This window comes from Dipodomys merriami, unplaced genomic scaffold (genome assembly GCF_024711535.1).
Source record: "Dipodomys merriami isolate MVZ:Mamm:240054 unplaced genomic scaffold, mDipMer1.0.p SCAF_312, whole genome shotgun sequence".
NCBI classification, from domain to species: domain Eukaryota; kingdom Metazoa; phylum Chordata; class Mammalia; order Rodentia; family Heteromyidae; genus Dipodomys; species Dipodomys merriami.
Window position 1 is genome coordinate 815,438 of NW_027204627.1, and position 8,226 is coordinate 823,663.

At 41.9% G+C, this 8,226-nt stretch overlaps 1 pseudogene; it reads right to left on the minus strand.

The window, feature by feature from the left end:
* Positions 1-312: 312 nt before the first annotated feature.
* Positions 313-1,073, minus strand: LOC138841289 (insulin-like growth factor-binding protein 3 pseudogene; annotated as a pseudogene).
* Positions 1,074-8,226: the final 7,153 nt, after the last annotated feature.

Below are 8,226 nucleotides of genomic sequence, written 5' to 3' on the forward strand. Positions count from 1 at the left end.
GAGGATTCTAGAAGGGGATCAAGTCCGCTGCTTTCGGCAGGAGTATGTTATTTTACAGAAAGCAACAGAGAAATATTTTCTTTTCTGACTACTGAAAAGTGCAAATATGCTCAAGTTTACCATTTAAAGGAACAATAGACATTTCAAAAATCTCTGTCTAACCTTGGATTTTCTTTTTAAAAAAACACAAAAAACAGTTCCTCACAAAAAGAAATATAAGTTGAGGCTCTAGCCAGGTGTTTTTCTGTCCATGGCAGTCTTTTGTGCAAAGTAAAGTGTATTGGAGCTCCAATTAAACTGATGCAGTGAGGTTTACTGCCTCTGCATGCCGAGGCAGTACACGTCATGCGTGCCCTTGCTGTTGAAGCCTGGGAGGGGCTGACCATACTTCTCCACGCACCAGCTTTCTGCCTTTGGAGGGGCGACACTGCTTCTTCTTATAAAGTCCTTTCTTGTCTCAGTTGGGGATGTGCACACCCCTGGGACTCAGCACATTGAAGAACTTCAGGTGATTCAGAATATCTTCCATGTCTCTAAGGCAGGGACCATATTCTGTCTCCCGTTTGGACTCTGGGGAGAAGTTCTGGGTGTCCGTGCTCTGGGACTCATAGTCGACTTTGTAGCGCTGGTAGTTCTTCACGGGAACTTTCTTGATGATATCCAGCTTTGAGTGAATGGAATGGAACTTGGAATCAGGCACCCTAGTGTGCTGGGCGGGGCAGGCTACCCTTGCCTTGGTCCTCCTCCGACTCACTAGCATTTCCTGAGGCAGAGGGCACAGGCAGCAGGTAGGCGTTCAGGTGGCCAGGAACGCTGGAGTTGGCGCAGAACCCGCGGCCATACAGCAGTGCCTGAAGCAGGCGTGGCTCAGCCATTGGCAGCTGGCAGCTGTGCCCCTAGTTGCAGGGTTTGGTGTAGACACGGCATGGCTGGCCCTCGCGCAGTGTGCATGTCAGGAAGCAGCCACAGCTTGGCTCGCACACCAGCTCAGCACACGCGGGCGCGGCAGGCGGAGGTGTGCACTGGGCCAGCGAGTTCGTATTGCAGGACTCTCAGCACACGACGGGGCCACATCACCAGCGGCCCAAGGAACAGGGCCAGGACAGTGAGCAGAGCTACCCAGAGGGTGGGGCGTGCCAGATGGATGGTGCCCATCGCAGTGGCCAACTGGAGTAAGTGGTTATGGGGAGGAGGCACGCGGTGCGAGATTGCGGGATCTGGAGCGCAACTACCGGTGCTGGGCCGTGCAGCTGCCCATATCGCACCTCAGTACCTATAAGTTCTAATGTCACCCTTATTCTGTCTTATAGTAGTTTGACTGATTTTAATGTACTTAATCCATTTTGAATTGATGTTAGTGCAAGCAGAGATCCACTTCTAGTTTTCTGTCTATGGATATCCAGTTTTCCCAACACCAATAGTTGAAGAGGCTATGATGTATGTGTATGTGTGTGTGGTGGTGGTGGTGGTGTGTGTGTGTGTGTGTGTGTGTGTGTGTGTGTGTGTGTGTGTGTGTGTGTGTGTGTGTGTGTGTTTGTCGGTCGTGGGGCTTGAACTCTGGGCCTTGGAGCTACCCCTCAGCATTTCATCTCCAGGCTAGTACTTGAACCACAGTTCCTCTTCCCATTTTCTTGTGGTTTATTGGAGCTAAGAGTCTCATGGACTTCCCTGTCCCTGCTGGCTTTCAACAACCATCCTCAGATCTCAGCCTCTGAGTAGCTAGTATTAAAGGCATGAGCCACAGGCACCCAGCAAGGCTATGTTTTTTCACATTACATCTTTCGCTCTTTTGCCGAATATCAGATGATTGTAAGTATGTAAATTTATTTCTGGGTCTTTTCATCTTTTTTAATATGTTTTCATTGTAAAAATAATGCACAAAGGGGTTACAGTTACATAAGGTAGGTAATGAGTTCATTTCCTCTCAAGCATTGTTACCTCCTCCTTTGTTTTTCCCCTACCATCCCTACCCTTCCACCTCCACAACTATTCCTTTCCATCCCCCTCCCCACTCCCTGCCTAAATTGTAAAGTTCGTTTTTGAACATAGTGTCTTGATCTCATTGTTAAAATGGGTCAAACTGTATCCCTAGTTAAGCATTTGGTTTTTTTCCCTTCACCTCCCAAAGCTAGAGAAATGTATATACAAGATACAGGGCACCAACATCAAAGAAACCAAAAAACCCACAAAACTTAGGTTACAAGATTGGGTGGAAGAATGATGACTGTTGATTTAATTTGATAAGTATTCTATAGTTTTAATGGTAAGGCTTATTAACTCAAAGGGGGAGCAAAAACATTCAGAATAATGGACTGTGGCTACTACTCATTTGATGTGTGTGTATAGATTATGATTAATAAAAATATATCTATTAATTCCCAGTGGTAGACTGCTATGCTAACTGGGAGGAGACTTTGGTAATGCCAGGGCTTTGAATACTGGTAATGATGCAGAATATGAGGGGAGAGCATTTGCTAAGGATGTAACTTCCTAGGCTCATACCAAATACATTGAAGTAGAATGTTAAGTGATGATCGACTGAGCACGAAATTTTATTTGTTGACATTTTTGTTTTGTGAAGTCCAGGGATTTGAACCTAAACCCTGGGTGTTGTCCCTTAATTTTTTCTCAAGGCTAGTGCTCTACCAGTTGAACCACAGCTTCATGTCCATATTTTTTTGGTGGTTAATTGGAGATCAGTCTTTCCAAATTTCCTCTTTGGCTTGCTTCAAACCTGGTCCTCAGGTATCAGCCTCCCGAGTAGCTAGCATTCCAGTTGTGAGCCACCAGAGCCTGGCTAGAATCACATTTTAAAAGTATTCTGTAGGTGAATCAGATGTGTCTAGCTACTATTTGAGCACTTTGGTTCCAGTGGGTAATGTCAGATTTAGAATAACAGAATTTTTCTTCTTGTAACCCGGAGCATCCAATATCTATATAATTTATTCCGATCTTCATGTCTGATCTTTTTTTCTTTGTTGTACCTTCTTTTCTTACTTCACAAGCAAACACGTCAGTGATGTTTTCCTTTTCTGAAGCAAGTTACGTCCTTTCCCATCACTGAGGGATGTACTTGTTGTTCCTACTGCCTGGAGTATCTGCTTCTAGTTAATTGCATGGATGATGGCTCTCAGATTAACTATCTCCTCCTCAGGGATATGTCCTCACATACCCACTGTGAAGTTGTTGCCATGAAATTATCAATGTCATGTTTCTGATTTATAGAAATTATCATTATGATTTCTGGTTTTCTTTTCAGCATGAAATTGATGAGGAGAGAGCCACATTCACTTGTTTCTCCAACACCTATAATAGTGCCTGGTCCTTAGTGCTCAGAAGCCTTGCATGGGGATTAGCCTTCTCCAGCTCAATTTATCCTAGCTTCTGGTCAGGACAGCTCTTGAAGCTGATGTCTGGTTGCTAGCAATCATTCCCTCTCGTTCTTTGTGCCTTTCTGTGTTGCTTAATCAACCTTAGAGCAATATCAGTGCCTGACATCTATTTGCTGCTATGGAAAGATGGCTATGACATCATACAAGTTATGGGCATTGTTTTGTGAAGCTGTGTGAGGAGACGCAACCCCACACAAGTTCTCCAAGGCAAGTGTCTCCCATGCCCCGAAGTACATTCCACAACTCAGCATCCAAACTATCACCTACTCCCTGATGCATTCAGTGTATATTCCCATTTCCATTAAAAATAGAAAAATTCAAGATATGCCTTTGATGATTTGTCATTGAATGACTGAAACAAAGTATATAATTTGGGGGCTGGGAAGGTGGCTCAGTGGTAGAGTGCTTGCCTTGCATGCTTGAGGCCCTGGGTTCAATTCCTCAGCACCATATAAGCAAAAAGAAAATAAGCCAGAAGTGGCGCTGTGGCTCAAGTGGTAGAGCGCTAGCCTTGAGCTGAAGAGCTGAGGGATAGCGCCCAGGCCCAGAATTCAAGCTGACAACCAGACTCCCCCCAAAAAAAGTGTATAATTTTATGTATTTGTAAGTCTTTTTCCATCTCTCTTGAGCCCTTGGCATATTTCTATGTGTTTGTAGCTTGGGAAGAGAAATAAGGTTTAATTCAGGATAGTCAAAAACATTTTGGGAGGGAATGCCAACTTTCCATCTGATGTTCTACAGATGGCCATCTTGGCACAGGAACTTAGTAGACTGTCATAGCATAAAATGTTTGTCCTGATTTCTACTTACTTTCCTCTGGGGTCACAGAGTGTGATATTCCTGCATACGTGTTTCTTGGCTACACTCGAGGGACCAGGTCTCCTCTGAAAATCTAATTACATAGGGGTAAGAGAAACTAAAACTCAGAACCCAGCTTCTCACATCACTAGGATTACAGGCCTGAGTCTCATATACTAACTCATAACTGCCTTTTTATATATCGTGTAGCCTGTTTCATTATATTCACCTCATAGACAGATATACAAATATATGTTTATATTTATTCATCTATTTATAATCAATGTTATATCTAGAAACACAAAAATATATATTCATATAATTATAATCAAAGCTATATTACCACTTTCCCCAATAATGTTTTACACTAATATTATGTGAAAAAGAATACTTAAGATTGAAAAGGTTAAAAGCCCTTGTAGTATGAAAAATTGTATTTGATCTTATATATCATATAATATACTATATAAAATGTAATGAATATAACATGTATTTCCATATAACTGATTTAATTGCTTCCTGATTTTGTGTTTGTCCATCTATATAAGCCTTCTTTCTTCTATTGATAATGGCTTATACTTTCCAGTGTTGATATTTCCTATGTATTTTGTCAAATAAATTCAGACCTAAGTAAAATTTTTATGTCACTGGAGCCAAATTTTTCTTCAATATTTCCCAAAGCACAATGAATCTACACACAGGTTTGAACTCACTGTAGGAAGAAAGTCCCACATACCACTATAAGTATTGTAGCATTTGTCCCAATTGACAGACCAGCTTTCTAGGTCATCTGATCTGGTATGTCCTAGAGCTTTTGTAGCCACCTTATCACCCCATGCAGGCATGGCCTGGCTTCCTTGCAACTCTCTGTGCATTTAACTGTTCCCTTTATATCCAGTAGGGTCTCTTGTTCAGCCCCCTGTCACTCTGTGTTTTCCCACACACAGAACACATGTGCATGGTGCTTTACATTGTAGGTTGAAGAAAACCACATTTAAGACTCATGAATTGTATTACATAACATAAACATTGACATTTTAATAACGTTAGAAAAATAACTAGAATGATCATTTTACAACAATCAGGACCAAAAATAAATATAAAGATTTTCTAAAGAAATGTGGAAGCAATCTCTAAATCTGGATTGTCTTTTTTTTTTTTTAATTGTATTTTATTTTATTTGAGAACATACTGTACAGGGGGGCTACAATTACATGGGCAGGATAATGCATACATTTCTTACCAAGCATTGCAGCCTCCTCCTTTGTTTACCCTTCACTTCCCTTCCCCGCCTCCCCCCTCCCCCCACCCAATTTTACCCCCCTCCCCCCACCCTATTATACCCCCCTCCCCCCCCACACCGACATTGTAAAGCTGGTTTTGACAAGTTGCCTTCAGACACAAATTCTGCCTCAGCGTCCTCAAAAGGATCTACTTCCTTATTAAAGGCAGCATTTTCTTCCTGAGTCTAGGGAGCGACCGATCTTATTTCTCAATTGGAAATTGGATCCCCAGCAGCAGGACAGATTGGTCTGGATATTCTGTGAGGACAGATTCCCTTTCCTCAACTGAATCTAGACTTTGGACCTAACTTATTGGTTTTCCTGAACATAGACTGGGGTCATTTTCCATTTGCACACATTTACCCTGCACTCCAAGACCAATACTTTTTTACTGGTTTGGATGGGATCTAGGTGAATTGTGAATATGAATGGAAGACATTCTGGATCATCTTCTTCCTTGGTGGTATGTGCAGGTAAACCTACATCACATGTGGAGGTAAGAACCAGTGGAATGTCCACAGGACTCAAAACCTACTTGGGCCTTTCTACACATTGAAAAAAGCCTCTATGTTCACATGCTTTCTGGAGTCCAGTGTTGGTTTCCAATCTCCATCAGTCACCACAGGAGACATCAATGATGGGTTCTTTATCTGGAGTTCAGCAGGAAGTTCTCTACAGTGACACAAATATAAGAATGGAAATAGGTACAAGAGTCTTAGAGAGTAGACTCTAGAAGTTAAAGTGTGACTAAACTTTGATAGGATTTAATAAGAGAAGCTGTAGAACTTGAGTTTGGACTGAACACTGATGAGAAGGTAGGGTGTTTCTAATGAGTGGTTATGTCCAAGTTCTTTTAAAATGGGAACAGACATTACCAGGCATAGAACATCCATAAAAGGACATTTTGTCAAGCTGGGTATTACAAAGGGCTCTTGGCCAAGCAGGCCCATCCCTTGAGACCTAGGTTCCATCCCTACTCACAAGCTCTAAGGCATCTAAACAAGGACTACTTACTCTTTTTCTTGGTCTCACGGGTCATTCGTTGCTTCAGCTGATCCAGAAGAATATGTAAGCAGAACAGCAAGTCTGAAGAGGCAGTGTTGAACTTGTCATACTGTGTAAGTTTTATCAGGATGTCAAGTTTCTTGTGCTTATAAAAATCATCAGGGCAGAAGTCCATCCAAATAGTTAAGATGCAACAATCGATGCTGTGGGCAGATTGGTGACAAGGAAAATGAGAGTCTGCCCTCTCCATCCTGAGCCTTCTACCATAGAACCTTTCTGGCAGGACTAGAATGTTGGGAAGTGGGAAGAGTATCCTGGAAGCAGAATGCTCCTCACAACCCACTTCTAGACATTTCTAATACAGTCCTCCAAAATTCTCCCTGTGATGGGCAGAGAATGTTGTTTTCCCACTGTATCTGACTTGCTACACACAACCCTCCCTGTCATCGAGGGATTGTGATTCAGGTTGGCCTCGTCATAAACAGAAAACCCTGTCATAAAAATGGCTAAAACAGCGCTGAGCGCAGGTGGCTCATGCCTGTAATCTTAGCTACTCAGGAGGCTGACATCTGAAGATCCCAGTTCAAAGAAAATCTAGGCAGGAAAGTGTGTGAGATTCCTATCTCAATAAACCACTAGAAAACCAGAAGTGGCACTGTGGCTCAAACAGTAGAGCACTCGCCTTGAGCTGAATAGTGCAGGGACAGTGTCAAGGTGCAGAGTTCAAGCCACATGACCAACAAAAACCAAACTGACTAAAGCAAAAAGAGCAGGTGTATGGCTCACTTTGTAGAGCAACTACCTAAAATGCATGAAGCCCTGAGTTTAATTGCTAGGATTGAAAGGAGGGAAGGATATGAAGGAATGGAAGGAGGAAAAGAAGGAAGAGATGGGTTTTGATATAACCAAATAATGGAAAGCTTTGAAGTATTAAATAAAGGTATCACAAGTATTTTATATGAAAAGATACTGATTGTTTACTAAAAGGCAAATTATAAAATGTGGTATTCAGGATAAAATACATGTTCAATTTTGTTTTTCTCTAAAGTGATATGTGCCTCTTTAGTTTAAAGTAGTAAATGAGTTAAAAAATGGAAGAGTTGTTAGAAATGAATCATTATTTCTTATCACTTTTTCTGCTACATTCACCACCTACAAAATTGAAACAATGTTGATCATTTTAATTATTAATTTATTAATTTAAGCTTTCATCTTTAGTGTATAGTCTATTGTGCACATCATTTAAATGTTTGAACTCTTTTTTTGTTTGTTTTTTGTCCATCATGGGTCCTGCACTCTGGGCTTGGGCACTGTCCCTTAGCTCTTCACCTCAAGGATATCACTCTACCACTTGAGCCACAGTGCCACTTCTGGCTTTTCTGCTTATGTGGTACTGAGAAATCGAACCCAAAGTCTCATACATGCAAGGCAAGCACTCTACCACTTAGCCACCTTCCCAGCCCTGAACTCTTTATTTTTTCCTTCAGACATGGGGCTTGAATACAAGGCATGGGTGTTGTCCCAGAGCTTCTTTGCTCAAGGTTAGCACTCTACCATACAAGTTTAAACCATCGTGCCATTTCTCTTTTTTTAGTGGTTAATTGGAAATAGCAGTCTCATGGGAACTTTTCTGCCTAGGGCTGGCTTTGAACCACCATCCTCATTTCTCAGCCTCCTGAGAAGGTAGGATTACATGTGTGAGCAACCTGTACCCTTGTGCTCATTTTTTAAACTGTTATATAAGTTTA